This window comes from Delphinus delphis, chromosome 4, assembly GCF_949987515.2.
Source record: "Delphinus delphis chromosome 4, mDelDel1.2, whole genome shotgun sequence".
Classification (NCBI taxonomy): Eukaryota; Metazoa; Chordata; class Mammalia; order Artiodactyla; family Delphinidae; genus Delphinus; species Delphinus delphis.
This window is the reverse complement of record NC_082686.1, coordinates 2,614,647-2,628,363: the sequence shown is the minus strand read 5'-3', so window position 1 is coordinate 2,628,363 and position 13,717 is coordinate 2,614,647.

Sequence of the window (13,717 nt, the reverse complement as noted above, 5' to 3'; positions counted from 1 at the left end):
AGACCGGGGCTTAAGCAAGAAAGATGAGTGAACACAGGGCCATCACATCATCTGTGTGTTGGCTTTATGTGAATTCAACAATACATTTTGGGCAAACACAGGTCAATAGAAATTATCCAAAGTGAAACAGAGAGAGAAAAGAAATGAGGGAAAAAAGAGCAGACTTTTAGAGACATGGGACATAATAACAAATAGTCTATCATACAGACATGTAATTGAAGTCCCAGAAGGAGAAGAGAGTGAGGATGGGACATAATAAATATTTGAAGAGAATTTTTTCAAAATTGGTAAAAGATATCACCCCACAGACTTAAGAAGCCTAGATAATCCCAAGGAGGATAAAGACAAAGAAAATCACACCCAGACACATCCTAGTGAAGCTGCTAAAAACTAAAGATACAGAGAAAACCCTGGAAGCAGCTAGGGAAAAATGACACATCGCCTCAGAGGAATCACAATTAGGAACGAGGGAACCCAGGGACAATCAACCCAGCATCAAAGTACTGATGGAGGGAGCTTCTAACCTAGGATTCCACACCCAGTGACAACACCCTTCCAAAATGAACGCAAAACAAAGATATGTTCAGACAAACAAAACTGAAAGAATTTATCAGCAGTAGACCGACACAATGAAAACAGGACCAAAGCAAGTTCTTCAGGCTGAAGGAAAGTGTTCCCAGATGTGAGCACAGATCTTCAGAAAAGAAGGGAGACACCAGAAAAGTCCAGAAAGTAGGAGGAAAGGATGAAACAGGAGGTGGGACAAATGGAAAAACAATAGCAGACGAAGACTTGAACCCAACTATAACAAGTCATTACACTACACGTAAATGGACTAAACACTCCACTGAAAAGACAGAGCTCATCAGACTGGATAAGAAAATCATGACTCCACCATAAGCTGTTACCAAGCGACACAGTTTAAGTATCAGGACATGAATAGATGGAAATTTTTTAAAAAGGGAGAGATAAACCATGCAAACTCTAACCATAAGAAAGCTGATAATACAAGACAAAGTGGACACACTTCCTCCTCCTCTCCCAGGCCTGCTGGGGGCTTTCTGGTGCTGGGCTCTGCTCTCTCCGAGTGGACAGGCTTGCTGGGGAAACTGCAGGCTGGGAGCCGGCTCTTCTGGACGAACGGCGGCCTGATGCCCCGACAGCTGGCCCCTGGCCGCACGTGCAGGCTGCCTTCCATCCGGGTGAGAGGTGTTCTCTGGACAACCCTGAGCCGGGTCAGCCAAGCAGAGAGCTGGTGTGTGTGTGTGTGTGTGTGCGTGCGTGCGTGCGTGTGTGTGTGTGTGTGTGTGTGTGTGTGTGTGTGGTGGTTCCCTGGGGACCCCACAGGCTCAGTCCACCGCCTTGGGCACCAGGGTGCTTGCTTGTTGCTGTGTCCCTGTGGAGACCACCTGCCTGCCCACGTGCTTCGTTTCCATCTGCCACCTGGGCCATCCCAGGACTCAGGATTGGGGAGAACACGCAGGCGCGATGGGGAGAAAGTGACGCCTGTGCTCTGCACACCTGGGATCAGATCCGTTCATGGACCTGCGTCCAAACACAGTGTTCGTACTGACACTCAGAACGTGACTCAGGGAGACATGGGCGCCAGACAACAGGGCAGAGGCGTGTTCTTCAGCTCCGACAGCCAGGGAGGGAGCTTCAAAAGCAGACGGGGCTGTCCTGATTCTAGAGGAGTCCAGGCCCTTGGCGGGGCCAGGTGGGATGAGGCACCGCCGTGGCCGTGCTGGGGTCCCTGACCCTCTTCGGGGAGGACTCACCCCAGCCCTCAGGGTTTTCCTGCCTCAGAAGCCCCCAGCCATCACTGCCCAGGGCAGTGGCCAGCAAGGACAAGCAGGCTTGTCACCACTGCTCCGTGTCCCTCTGGGCTGCCCTCCTGTCCTCTAGGTCAGGCCCCTGACGCTGACACAGGGCTCCAGTGGGGAACAAATGCTCAGGGCTTCAGTCTCCGCGGAGACGGCCCTATGCAGATGACCAAGGGGACTCAGGCTCTCGTCGGTCCCGGTCTTTGCTCTCAGAGCCTACCTCAGCCCCATGCGTCCCATCACCCAAGGATGGAAACCAGAGCCCGGGACAGGCCTTAAGGGCGCGCGCTAAGAGCTCACTCATCAAGATGGGCACTATTCCAAGGCAACACTTGGTTTTGAAGCTGAAGCACAGCTGATTTACAATGTTGTGTTAATTTCTGCTGCACGGCAAAGTGATGCAGTGATACATATATATACACATTCTTTTTAAATATATGTTCTTTCCCATGATGGTTTATCATAAGCTACTGTGCTCTACAGTAGGCCCTTGTTGTTTGTTCATCCTATACATACGAGTTTGCCTCTGCTGACCCCAAACTCCCACTCCATCCCTCCCCCAACCCCCCCCGCTTAGCAACCACAAGTCTGTTCTCTGTGCCTGTGAGTCTGTTTCTGTTCCTAGATAGGTTCACTTGTGTCATATTTTAGATTCCACATATAAGTGATGTCATATGCTATCGTTCTCTTTCTGACTTACTTCACTTAGTACGATAATCTCTAGTTGCATCCATGTTGCTGCAAACGGCATTAGTTCGTTCTTTTTTATGGCTGAGTAATATTCCAGCGCATATCTGTACCACGTCTTCTTTATCCATTCTTCTGTCGATGGACATTTAGCTTTTTTCCATGTCTCGACTATTGTGAATAGTGCTGGTATGAACATTGGGGTGCATGTATCTTTTTGAATTATAGTTTGGTCTGGATATACGCCCAGGAGTGGGATTGCTGGATCATATGGTAGGTCTGTTTTTAGTTTTCTGAGGAACCTCCCTACAGTTTTCCATAGTGGCTGCACCAACTTACATTCCCCCCAACAGTGTAGGAGGGTTTAGGACAACACTTTTAAAAGTCAAAATGTTCATGACGAACAAAACATTCAAACTTTTAAACAAAGGCAGGCTCCAGCCCTGGCCCAGGTCGCCGGGGCCCCCGGCCGGTGCTGCCCCGGATTCCACGGGGACCAGCCCAGGTGTGCGAGCTGGCAGTCAGGGCTCTGAGACTGGGACGGGGAATCCCTGCCAGGAAGAGACTTGGCTTCCTGGGCTTCCTGCGGAGGGAAAACACCAGTCCAGGGATGCAGCGAGGAAATCCCTGCTCCCGGGGAATTTCCCAGAGTGTGGGCGGGTGAATGCAACCTCCGCACAATGGGAACGCGGCCAGGGCGTGCCTGGAGCCCTCAGACCTCTCTCTCCAGGGGCTCCTGGACCCCCGAGACCATGGTTCCCACACACAGAGGAGAGGCTGAGTGGGTGACCACTGAACTGAGCAGGGCTTTCTAACGCGCTGCCCTGCGAGTAATTATTTATGGAGGTTGACCACTAGAAATCAGAACGTAAAAAACATTGGCGTCTGAACGCATTTTATTAAAAGTTCTTACCAGTTGCCAATGCTCCTGAGGATAAATCTGAGGAAAAAGTGAAAGCTGCTTCCAGATTTCTCCACCTGGGAAAGGCCTGGGAAAGTCCTTTCTGACGGCCGTTGGCCGTGTCTTTCTGGGGGCTGCGGGTGGGCTCCAGGCTTGGGCCTGACAGGAAGCAGGCTTTACCATCACACTGGGCCATCTGAGGAGCGTTTAATAAAGGGACAATTTGCAAAAGTGTCCACAAGCCTTAGGAAGCAAGGCAGGGATGGGCAGTGTCCACCCCTAGAGCCGGGGGAGGGGAGGGGCAGGGCTGACCTTGTGGGCCTTTGCTGGCCACGGGTTCTGATTTGGGGGCCAGCTATACGATAACAGTGAGAAGGGCCTCGGGGCAGGGAGAGCCCGCCTACCCACCCTTCCACCAGTCAATCCTGCCGCCAAGTTCAGTGCTTCAGCCTGGGGCACCAGAGGAGGAAGAGCCATGACCTGGAGGCCGAGAGGCTCCCCACAATTTCCCCAGAGCCCACACGCTCCGCTTGCTCTGGCCACACAGCCCCTACGGGCAGGAGCGGCCAGTCACTGAAGACTGTACCCACCCATACGCCACCAGGCGTCGTGCGAGGGGCCGGGGGTACAGAGACACCTAAAATGCACATCCCTCCCACCAGGAACGCATCCATTCTGCTGGGGGTGCGGACGCTGCCCAGTCTCCTCCCCTCTGCCAGGCACAAATCTCTCTTTTCTACGGGGCTGACCCCACTGGATAGAAAGACAGACACATACCCCACCCTCTAGCCACAGTGGTTGGTTCTGGGATGCTCACGTGACCCAAGTCACATCCTAAGAACTCCCTCTGGGACTTATCTGCAGAGTGATGGGAGAAAACTCAGCCTGTTCCCACCGGGGCTAATTCAGTGGGAAGCAAATGTGGGATTGCCAAAGGCCACCTCCACTCCGCGGGGAGAGGGTTGACACCCAGAGTGAAGTCAGCCGAAAGCAAGCAAAACCAAGACATGAAGAGAGAGGCAGAGCCCTGAGGCCATCATTTGGGCTCCTGGGTCCAGCCATGCCTAAAACGGGTCCCAGGTGATATAGTTCATGTAAGATAATACATTTCCTTTTTTTTTTTTTTTTTTTGTGGTACGTGGGCCTCTCACTGCTGTGGCCTCTCCCGTTGCGGAGCACAGGCTCCGGACGCGCAGGCTCAGCGGCCATGGCTCACGGGCCCAGCCGCTCCGCGGCATGTGGGATCCTCCCGGACCAGGGCACGAACCCACGTCCCCTGCATCGGCAGGCGGACTCTCAAGCACTGCGCCACCAGGGAAGCCCCACATTTCCTTTTTACTTACATTCATTTGAATTGGGATTCTGCACCAAGAGAGTTCTACCTAAAACAGAGAGACCAGGAACACCAGGTTCACATACTAGACACTCAGGTAGGCATGTGCACAGGTGCCGTGGAAACAAGGGAAAGGGCAGGGCTGGATCTTGAAGGACACATGCAGCTACCCGGGCAAAGGCCTGCAGAGCGTCCCAGCGAGGGAACTGCATGAAATCAGAGAGGATGGGGGCAGGGGCTACGCACGATCCGAGATGTCCGTGAAGGGCCAGGTACAGGCAGGGAATGGCAGGTGTGGAGGCCGGGTGCTGCAGAGAAGTGAGGTGGGCAGTCTGTGGATGGTACCACCTCTTTCCATCCTGGATCATGAGGTGACTAAATATACTCACAGCAACCAGACAAAATTTGCAAATAAATTGTTGACCTGCATTTTCTTCCAGCAGCGTGACTGAATTCCTGGACCATAGCATCTCTTCCTAAAACCCCAGTATTCCTCCCGTTCAGTCCTGCCCAGCAGACACGACTCTTCCTCACCCAGCCCCCCCAGTTTAACCACAAATGGATCTCTCCTCCCCTCTCCTTCTACCTTTCTGTCTCCCCTCCACCACCTTGAATCAGGGGGCCCATTAAAGGTCTTTGGGCAGCACCCTCAGCCTCCAGGCTGGGAACCCTCGACCGCAGGCCCCCGTGGGCTTCACAGGTGTGACCCACACAGGTGCACAGGCCCCTCACCTGGGGCAGCACTGCTGTTGCTGCCTTGACTGTCCTGGTCATTTTGGACAACGGCTGCCTCGTTTTCCCTCTGCACTGGGCCTCACGAGTAGTGTTGCCGGCTGACTCCCCCCTCCCCCGACTCTCCATCTCCGCAGTGCCACCTTGCATCTCAAGCCAGACCTCGCCTAGGGAGCCCGAGCGTACGGAATGTGGACTCCAGGCCTGAGCCACCACCCTGCCCTGGGTCCAGGGGCTGGTTCACACCCAGGGACACCCAGGGACAGGGGAAGGCCTTGCCTCAGAGCCCCAGGAAGGCTGAGAGGGGCTCCTAGCGCCCAGAGTCAAGCCAGGAGCTTGTCACGGCCCTCAGTTTAGGGTGGACGTGGTGACAGAGTGGGCGTCGCCTGGACAAGCCAGTTGGATGCTCTTGACCCAAGGTCACGAGCAGAGTGCAGTCAGAGTGAGGAAGGAAGCTTCTCAAGGGCTCTAGTGCCTGCGTGAATCACCCCGAAAGCACTTGTCCCAGGCGCCTCCCTGCCAACCCCAATCCATCCCCACCTGGGTTAGACCTCAGGCGAGAAGGCGGGAGGGAGGGCGCTCCTGCAGGAACTGGTCTGGAGGCTTCCAGGCCTCCTGAGTGGGTTGGCTTGGGGCCTTCGCTGAGCTGGGGCCGAGGGGAAGGGGGCGCCTCCACCACAGCAGCCCCAGGGGGCTGAGGCCACTCTTCCAGGCACCAAGACAGAGACCCAGGGAGGGGCCTCCCAGCGGGCAGCACCTCAGGGACCAAGGGGCCACCGCGTCTGACTTCTAGAAGGATCTTGTCCAGGGGAGTTCAGTGCCAAGGCTACTGGGTCTCTGCATTTGGCCCCGAGTCTACCCCCAAATAAGCGCAGAGGGTGTCACCTAAGTTTCAAAGTCAAGGACGAAACGCCCCCGAAGGGGACCCATGTTTATGCAATACTTAAGAGTAACACGTGTGCAGAAAAGCAGGCGAGCTCACGCCCGGCAAGTGACTCAGCTCTGCGCCGAGGCCAAGGCCGGCTCCACAGGACACGGAGGCGTGCGCGGGTGGCCGAAACCCCAGCTGCCGTGTCGAGGGGAGATTCTCAGAGCCCCACACTGGACGGAGCTGGCCCTCCGCACACCGGGCGCCCTGCTCGCCGCCAGCGCCAGCGCAGGCCCTCCCACCAGGGCCTTCTTCGAGGCAGGTCTTTATAATATTTGACAACAAACTAAGGCCCCAGGGAACCCTTTGCAGTAAACTTCCTCTTCCTTCCGCCTGGTGCACGGGGTCCCAGGGGACCAGGAGAGGGAAAACCCGCTTTGTGTTTTCTGGAGCAAAGGTGGTGCTGGCCTCAGCGGCCACGTGTGACACAGACCTTCGCCTGGCTCGGCCTCCAGCCCCTCCAAGACACTTTGCACTCTTGTGACCATGTTGCATTTTCCCCATGACAACAGAGGTCTCAGACTCAGGAACACGCACCTGCGAGCACACGTGGACACACGCACACATGCACACTGACACACGCACACACACAGGCAGGCAGCTTTCTGTACACGGAGTCTTCCTTCGTCTCGGGCAAGCACAGCCCTACTTGGCCGGGGGCTGGCATGGGTGACATCAGCAGCTCGGGGTCTCACGAGATGCCCTTCTCCTGCCAGGACCTCGCCCACCCAGCCCGCATGGCCAACAGCACTGTCCCCGGACTCCCGGGCACCTGACCTGGAGTCACACCGGCCACAGCAGCTGATGAGCTGGCCTCTGTCTGAGTCACTGACCCTCCCAAACCTCAGCTTCCTCCTCGGCAGCACGGGGTCCAAGCATTTGCTTTCGAGCCTGTTTTGGTGACCAAGTCAGAACAAGTGCAGCATGGTTTCTGCGCCTGCGTGCGCCCAGGTCCGTGCGCGTGAGAGCCACGGTGTGCAAACGCACACCTACAGAGCGGCCCGCTCGGGCCAGATCCTACAGGGCCTCTGCCACCCCATCCTGTGCCCCGGCCTTCTCAGAAAAGGCGGTCGGGCACGTGCCTCCCACTCCAGGTGAAGCGGGAGGATCCGGGGGCGCCAGGAGAAGTGGTGAGCCCCGGGGCGCAGGCACAGCCCAGAGCTCTCTCTTCCGCTTTCTGCAGCCGAGCCCTGGGACACGAGTGGCCGTGAGGGTGAGCGACCGTGAGTGGCCGCCGGCACAGCAGCCCTGCACGGGGTCCTGCGCCCTGCTCGCCGCGGGGCTGCAGAGCCCGCTGAGCGACCCCAGCACTGGGCTGGTCACCCGCAGGCGGGGACGCCGGCGCCACCACTGAGGATCCCGGCTGTGGTGGCCCGGCTTCGGCCCCTCCTCTGGCCTCAGTTTCCTGCCGGCTCCCCGCAGCCCTTTCTGGGGGCCTCTCCTGCTGTCCCCTGGCCTGTGGACACGGGTCCACGCCCCTGCCACCTCTGGAGCGGTGTCTCCAGCCGTCCTGAGCTCGGGGAAGACTCTCCTTATGGAGGGATCGCTGTGTCCCCGAGAGCAGCAGAGCCCCTGAGGCACCAGGGCCACAACGCCGCGCCACACTTCTGCCACCTCTGCCCGAGTCCCACCCCCGTGAACTGTGGGAACAGGAGTGGGACGTAACCCTGCCCGCCCCCGGGCAGCACTGCTACCCCGCAGGCCCTCACTCGCTGCTCTGGAGGGGCCTACCCCAAAGGGGGAGCCTGGAAGCCGAGGGCAGCGGAGGCGGGTGATTAGAGGGTGCTGCCCGACAGTTTCCCCGCGTGTCCGGGGTCCCGCCTGCAAGTGGGCAGGGGGCCCAGTGCTCTTCCCTGGGGGCCCCGAGGTTCTAGAACCAGGACCAGCCCAGCGCCCGCTGCCCGCTGCCCGCCGCGCCACCTTGTGACTTTGTGTCCTGCACTGGCTCGGCCGCCTGGGGCTGCCCACTTCCCACTGTGCTTTCATTTCCCTTTTTCCCACCGGCCCCACGCCCAGGACCGGCCCGCACCCAGGGCAGCAGCAGATCCAGGCTTGGGGGGCGGGTCTCAGAGTGGGCCTGGGGCACCCAGGGGCAGGGGGAGTTTGGGGACTCGGCGTCTTTCTTAAATTCATGGAGGGAGAGGCACCAGCTGCCCCAGAGGGGACAGGACTCAGGGCCGTCGTCGGGGCCCACAGGTCTGGCTGTAGGCAGCAGCCCTGGAGCAGGGCTAGGGAGACAGCAGGGTGCATGCCTCCCGCCCGCGGCGTCCCTCCCTCAGCCTCACCACCGGGAGGCCGCCCTGCCCTTGTCATCCCCAGGCCACCCCAACACGTCTGCTGGGGTCCCCACCGGCCCGAGCAGACCAAGACGAGCACCCCCAGCAACCTGGGCCCCCGTGCCGAGAGGCGGGGTGAGGCTCCGTGGCCAGGACAGGCGGGACGCGTGCCGGGGGAGCCCCTCTGCAGCCCTGCTCTAGCCACTGGCCGCGGTGCCGCGGCGGGGCAGACCCCGTGCCAGGCTCTTCCATCTCTGGGCCGGCCGGCACTCCCCACCCAGTGGCCCTTGCCCGGCCCTCGCCTGCCCTGGCCCGCCTGCTGGTGGCTCCCTCGGGCCCCGAGCCCTGGGCCCTGGAAGCAAGCCTGCCCGAGTTGCCCCACAAGCTCGGGGGGAGCCATTTTCCTGATAAAACCGGGCCTCGCAGGCAGTCTGCTCTGTTCACCCAGCAGCAACTCAGGGAGGGGACGGTGTCCTTTGGTCCAGGAGGAAGGGGCGCCCTGTGTCCCGGGCTCGGGTCCGGGCTTCGGATCCACAGCCCGGGCACACGTGGCCCCCTCCCACAGGAAAGCACGTGGCAGTGCCGGGCTGGCATCTCACTCCCCCTCCCGAGATGCAGGCTGAGAGAAGCCGGCGCTCCCGGGAGGAGGGCAGGAGGTCAGCAGGGAAGGGGCGGCTGGGTTCTGTCCCCTCTGTCTTCCCGTTCGCCTTTGCCCGCCCCAGTAGGACAGCGTGTCCATCTACAGATACCCCTGCTCATGACACAGTGTGTGTGTCAACCAAAAACACCAGTCTTTGGTAGGAGGAGGAGTCATTTCCTTGGGAAAATGCTTCTCCACCACATGCTTCTTGGCCCCCGCGGCCCTGGGCAGGGTGGCCGTGGTGGGCAGTGCGTCCCCGACCTCTGGCCGGCCCCCGAACCTCCCTGCACCTCTGCGGCAGGGCTGGCTGGGAGCCACGGGCTCTTTGAATTCCCGGTGGCCGACGGCACGCCGTACCCATGAGAGGTGATAATCACCGCCTGACTCAGACAGGCGAAGACTATGGGGCTGCCATGCCTATTTCAGGGAAGTTAATTATACCCCACGTGGAGAGGAGACTCACCCATTAAATGTCTTCAATGCACCGGCCCGGAATCCACCGCACAGCCTGCCTGCAGCTCTGGGCGCGGGACAGGGCGGACAGAGCCGCCGGGGGCCCCAGGCGTGGGGCAGGGGTTCCAACGTGGTGGCCAGCAGGGCTCCAGACCCTTCCAGCTGGGCCCTTACCCCGCCACCCATCTACCACTGATGTGGAGAGCTTCGACTGTGGCCCAGAAAGTCCCCCTGGGAATCGGAGTCTTTGGGCTGGCTCACTGCTGGGGGGCCGTGGGCGGGACAGGCTGGAGAACCTGGCTGGCCCCGTGTGCCCGGGGGGGCTCCTCACCCCCGAGGCTGAGGGTGACCCACGCACAGGGGAGGCGGCCCCTGTGCCCGTCTGGACAGCCCCCCATCCCCCTCTTTTTCCCACTTGTTCTTCAGGGTCTTCTGATTGTCCAGTGAGAGGAGATGGACAGCAGGGTCCTCCGAGGACCAGGCTGGGAGCCAGGCTCAGCTGGCCCCGGGCTCCACTGCCAGCCCCACGCCTAAGGTCCCACCTTCCCCACCCACAGGAGGTGAGAGTTGGCGGTGCCTGCGAAGGTCAGGGAGAAGCTCCACGGTGATAAGCAGAAGCAGCTCACATCACCCGGAGTGCCCGGGCCGCAGCATCCGTGCCTGTCCTCCCTGCTCCCCGGGCCACAGCATCCGTGCCTGTCCTCCCTGCTCCCCGGGCGGCAGCATCCGTGCCTGTCCTCCCTGCTCCCCGGGCGGCCAGGGCACAGGGAAGAAGCGGCCGGAGGGCTACAGCCCAGCTTAGCCGGGGGGTCGGCGCCTGCACCCACTGCAGGCCTGCGCAGGTCAAGTCCAACAGGTGGAACCGAGCTTGGAGCTCGTGGAAAGATAGATCCACTGGCCCCAGCTAAGTCTTTATCTCCGCCTCCAGCAGTGAAGCCTCGTGTTCGCAAGTGGTGGCCAATCTTTTGTCGCTATTGTTGCCGTTACCATAGAAGAAATCTTACAAGAACACTGTTGTACAAAACATGATAAAAGTGGTGGTGTGGCTGTGTGTCCACAGCCTGACCAACGGGAGGCGGACCAAGGGAACGTGCGCCACACCCGTCCCCACGTGGAGGCAGACGGTGTGATTAAAATGCAGTCGCGGCAGGCTTCCCTGGTGGCGCAGTGGTTGAGAGTCCGCCTGCCGATGCAGGGGACACGGGTTCGTGCCCCGGTCCGGGAGGATCCCACATGCCGCGGAACGGCTGGGCCCGTGAGCCATGGCCGCTGAGCCTGCGTGTCCGGAGCCTGTGCTCTGCAACGGGAGAGGCCACAACAGTGAGAGGCCCGTGTACCGCAAAAAGAAAAAAAAAAAAATGCAGTCGCGGGGCTTCCCTACTGGCGCAGTGGTTCAGAATCCGCCTGCCAATGCAGGGGACACGGGTTTGAGCCCTGGTCCGGGAAGATCCCACATGCCACAGAGCAACTAAGCCCGTGCACCACAACTACTGAGCCTGCGCTCTAGAGCCCGCGAGCCACAACTACTGAAGTCTGCGTGCCCAGAGCCCATGCTCCGCAACAAGAGAAGCCGCTGCAGTGAGAAGCCCGTGCACTGTAACGAAGAGTAGCCCCCGCTCGCTTCAACTAGAGAAAGTCCACGTATAGCAATGAAGACGCAACGCAGCCAAAAATAAATTAATTAATTAAGTAAATTAAAAAAAAATATATATATATATTAAAAAATGCAGTCGATGCAGAAGCCGTCTGAAGAGGTCATGACAAGGAGCGAAAGGTCATGACAGGACAGACTGGAGTGAACAGTGGGTGGCAGGCAGACACACCCGAGTCACTAGTTACAGTATATGTTAAATGAGCCAAACACAATGATTAAAAAGCAGAGACGCTCAGGCTAGATAAAAATCCAGGACCCAACTACATGCTCTCTACAGGAAACCCACTTTAAAAGTGGGCTAAAAGTGTAAAAATGGTAAAAGATGGACCATGCAACCACAAACCCAAGAAAGCTAGAATCTCCTTATGGAAGTAGACCTCAGAACAAGGAAGATTAACAAGAGAATGAGGGACAGCTCATAATGACAAAAGGGTCAGTTCATCAAGACACAACAATCCTGAAAATGCAGGGACCGGGTAAGAGAGAGCTTCACAACACATTGCTGTAAAACTGAACGAACAGAAGAAAGAGACACATCCACACTCTAACCCACGTGATCTCAACACTCCTCGCTCAGTGTGAATAGAAAAGACAGAAAATCAGTAGAATGGAGGAGAATTCAACAGCGGCATCTCCCACCTTGACCCAACTGACGTTTATGATACACTCCACCCAACAAGAGCAGGGCTCACGCCCTTCTCAAGGGCACCTGGAGCATTCACCAAGGTAAACCACACTCTGGGCCACAAAACAAGTCTCGATGAAATGGAAGGCGTTGCTGAAGGGCTTACAGACAATAAAAGGACACTAACTTAACCCCACTTAAAGGAAGAGAAATAAAGCCAACAACTCATTTGAAATGGACAAAGTCTTGAAAGACATAAACTCCCAAAGCTCACTCAGAGATGAAATAGAAAACCTGACTAGTTCTCAACCTATAAATGAAATTGAACTTGTAATTTAAAACTTTCCCACAATGCAACTCCACCCCCAAATGCCTTCACCGATGAATTCCAGCAAACACTTAAGGAAGAAATAATGCCAATTCTACACAAATAAATAGATGGGATACAACTGATAGAACTCGACAAGCTGACTCTAAGATTTATACGGAAATGCAAAGGACCTAGAAAAGCAAAAGTAATTTAGAGAAAGAAGAACAAAATTAGAAGACTTACATTACCTAACTTTATCAAGACTCAAGCTGTAATAATAAAAATAATCAAGGCAGCATGGTATTGCCATCTGATATACATGTAGATCAATGGAACAGAGTCCAGAAGTAGGTCCTTAAATTTATGACAAATGTGACCAAGTAATTCAATGGGGCAAAGGAGAGTCTTTTCAATAAATGGTGCTGGAAAAATTGGATATCCATAGAGAAAAAAATACACTTCGACTGCCATCCCACAACACAGGAAAAATCATCTCAAAGTGGATTGTAGATGTGGACAGAAAAGTTGAAAGTATAAAACGTCTAGAAGGGAGCAAGGGCATCTTCTTAACTTTGGGGTAGACAGAGCTTTCTTAGGACACAAAAAGCACTGACCATAAAAGATAACATGATAAGTCGGACTTCATAAAAATTAAAACCTTCAACTCGGCTCTTCAAATGAAAGGCAAGCCACAGATGGGAGAAATATTCTCTGAGTGTGTGTACATACACATATATATATGCATATGTGTAGATACACATATATAGGTGTGTCTCTATGTATATGTACATAGACAGATATACATCTATACACACATGTGACAAAAACTTATATGCAGAATATATAAACAACTCCCACAACTTAATGAGAAGAATTCAAACAGCCCACTTAAAAATTGGCAGACCTAAATAAACTTGAAAAATAGAACAGCCGATAAGCACAGAAAAAGTTGTTAAACATCACCAGTCATCAGGAAAATGCAAAATGAAATCAGAAGAGCCGACCTATTAGAATGGCTAAAGTTGTAAAGATTGACGCTACCAAGTGCTGGCGAGGACGCAGGGCAGCCACACATTACGGGTGGGAACGTAAACTGGTGCAGTCACTTTGGGTGACTGTCCGACTGCTTCTTATAAAGCTAATAGCTATCACACGATACACACAGCCATCGCTTCTACCTGTTACCCAAGAGAAACAAAACCTCTCCCCACAAAGACTCACCCACACACACTCATTATCTGCAGCACCATTTGTAATAGCCCCAGACTGGGAACAACCCGAGTGTCCAGCGACGGGTGAGTGGATAAACACACTCTCCTCCGGCCCATCCACACCGTGGAACTCTACCTGGCAGT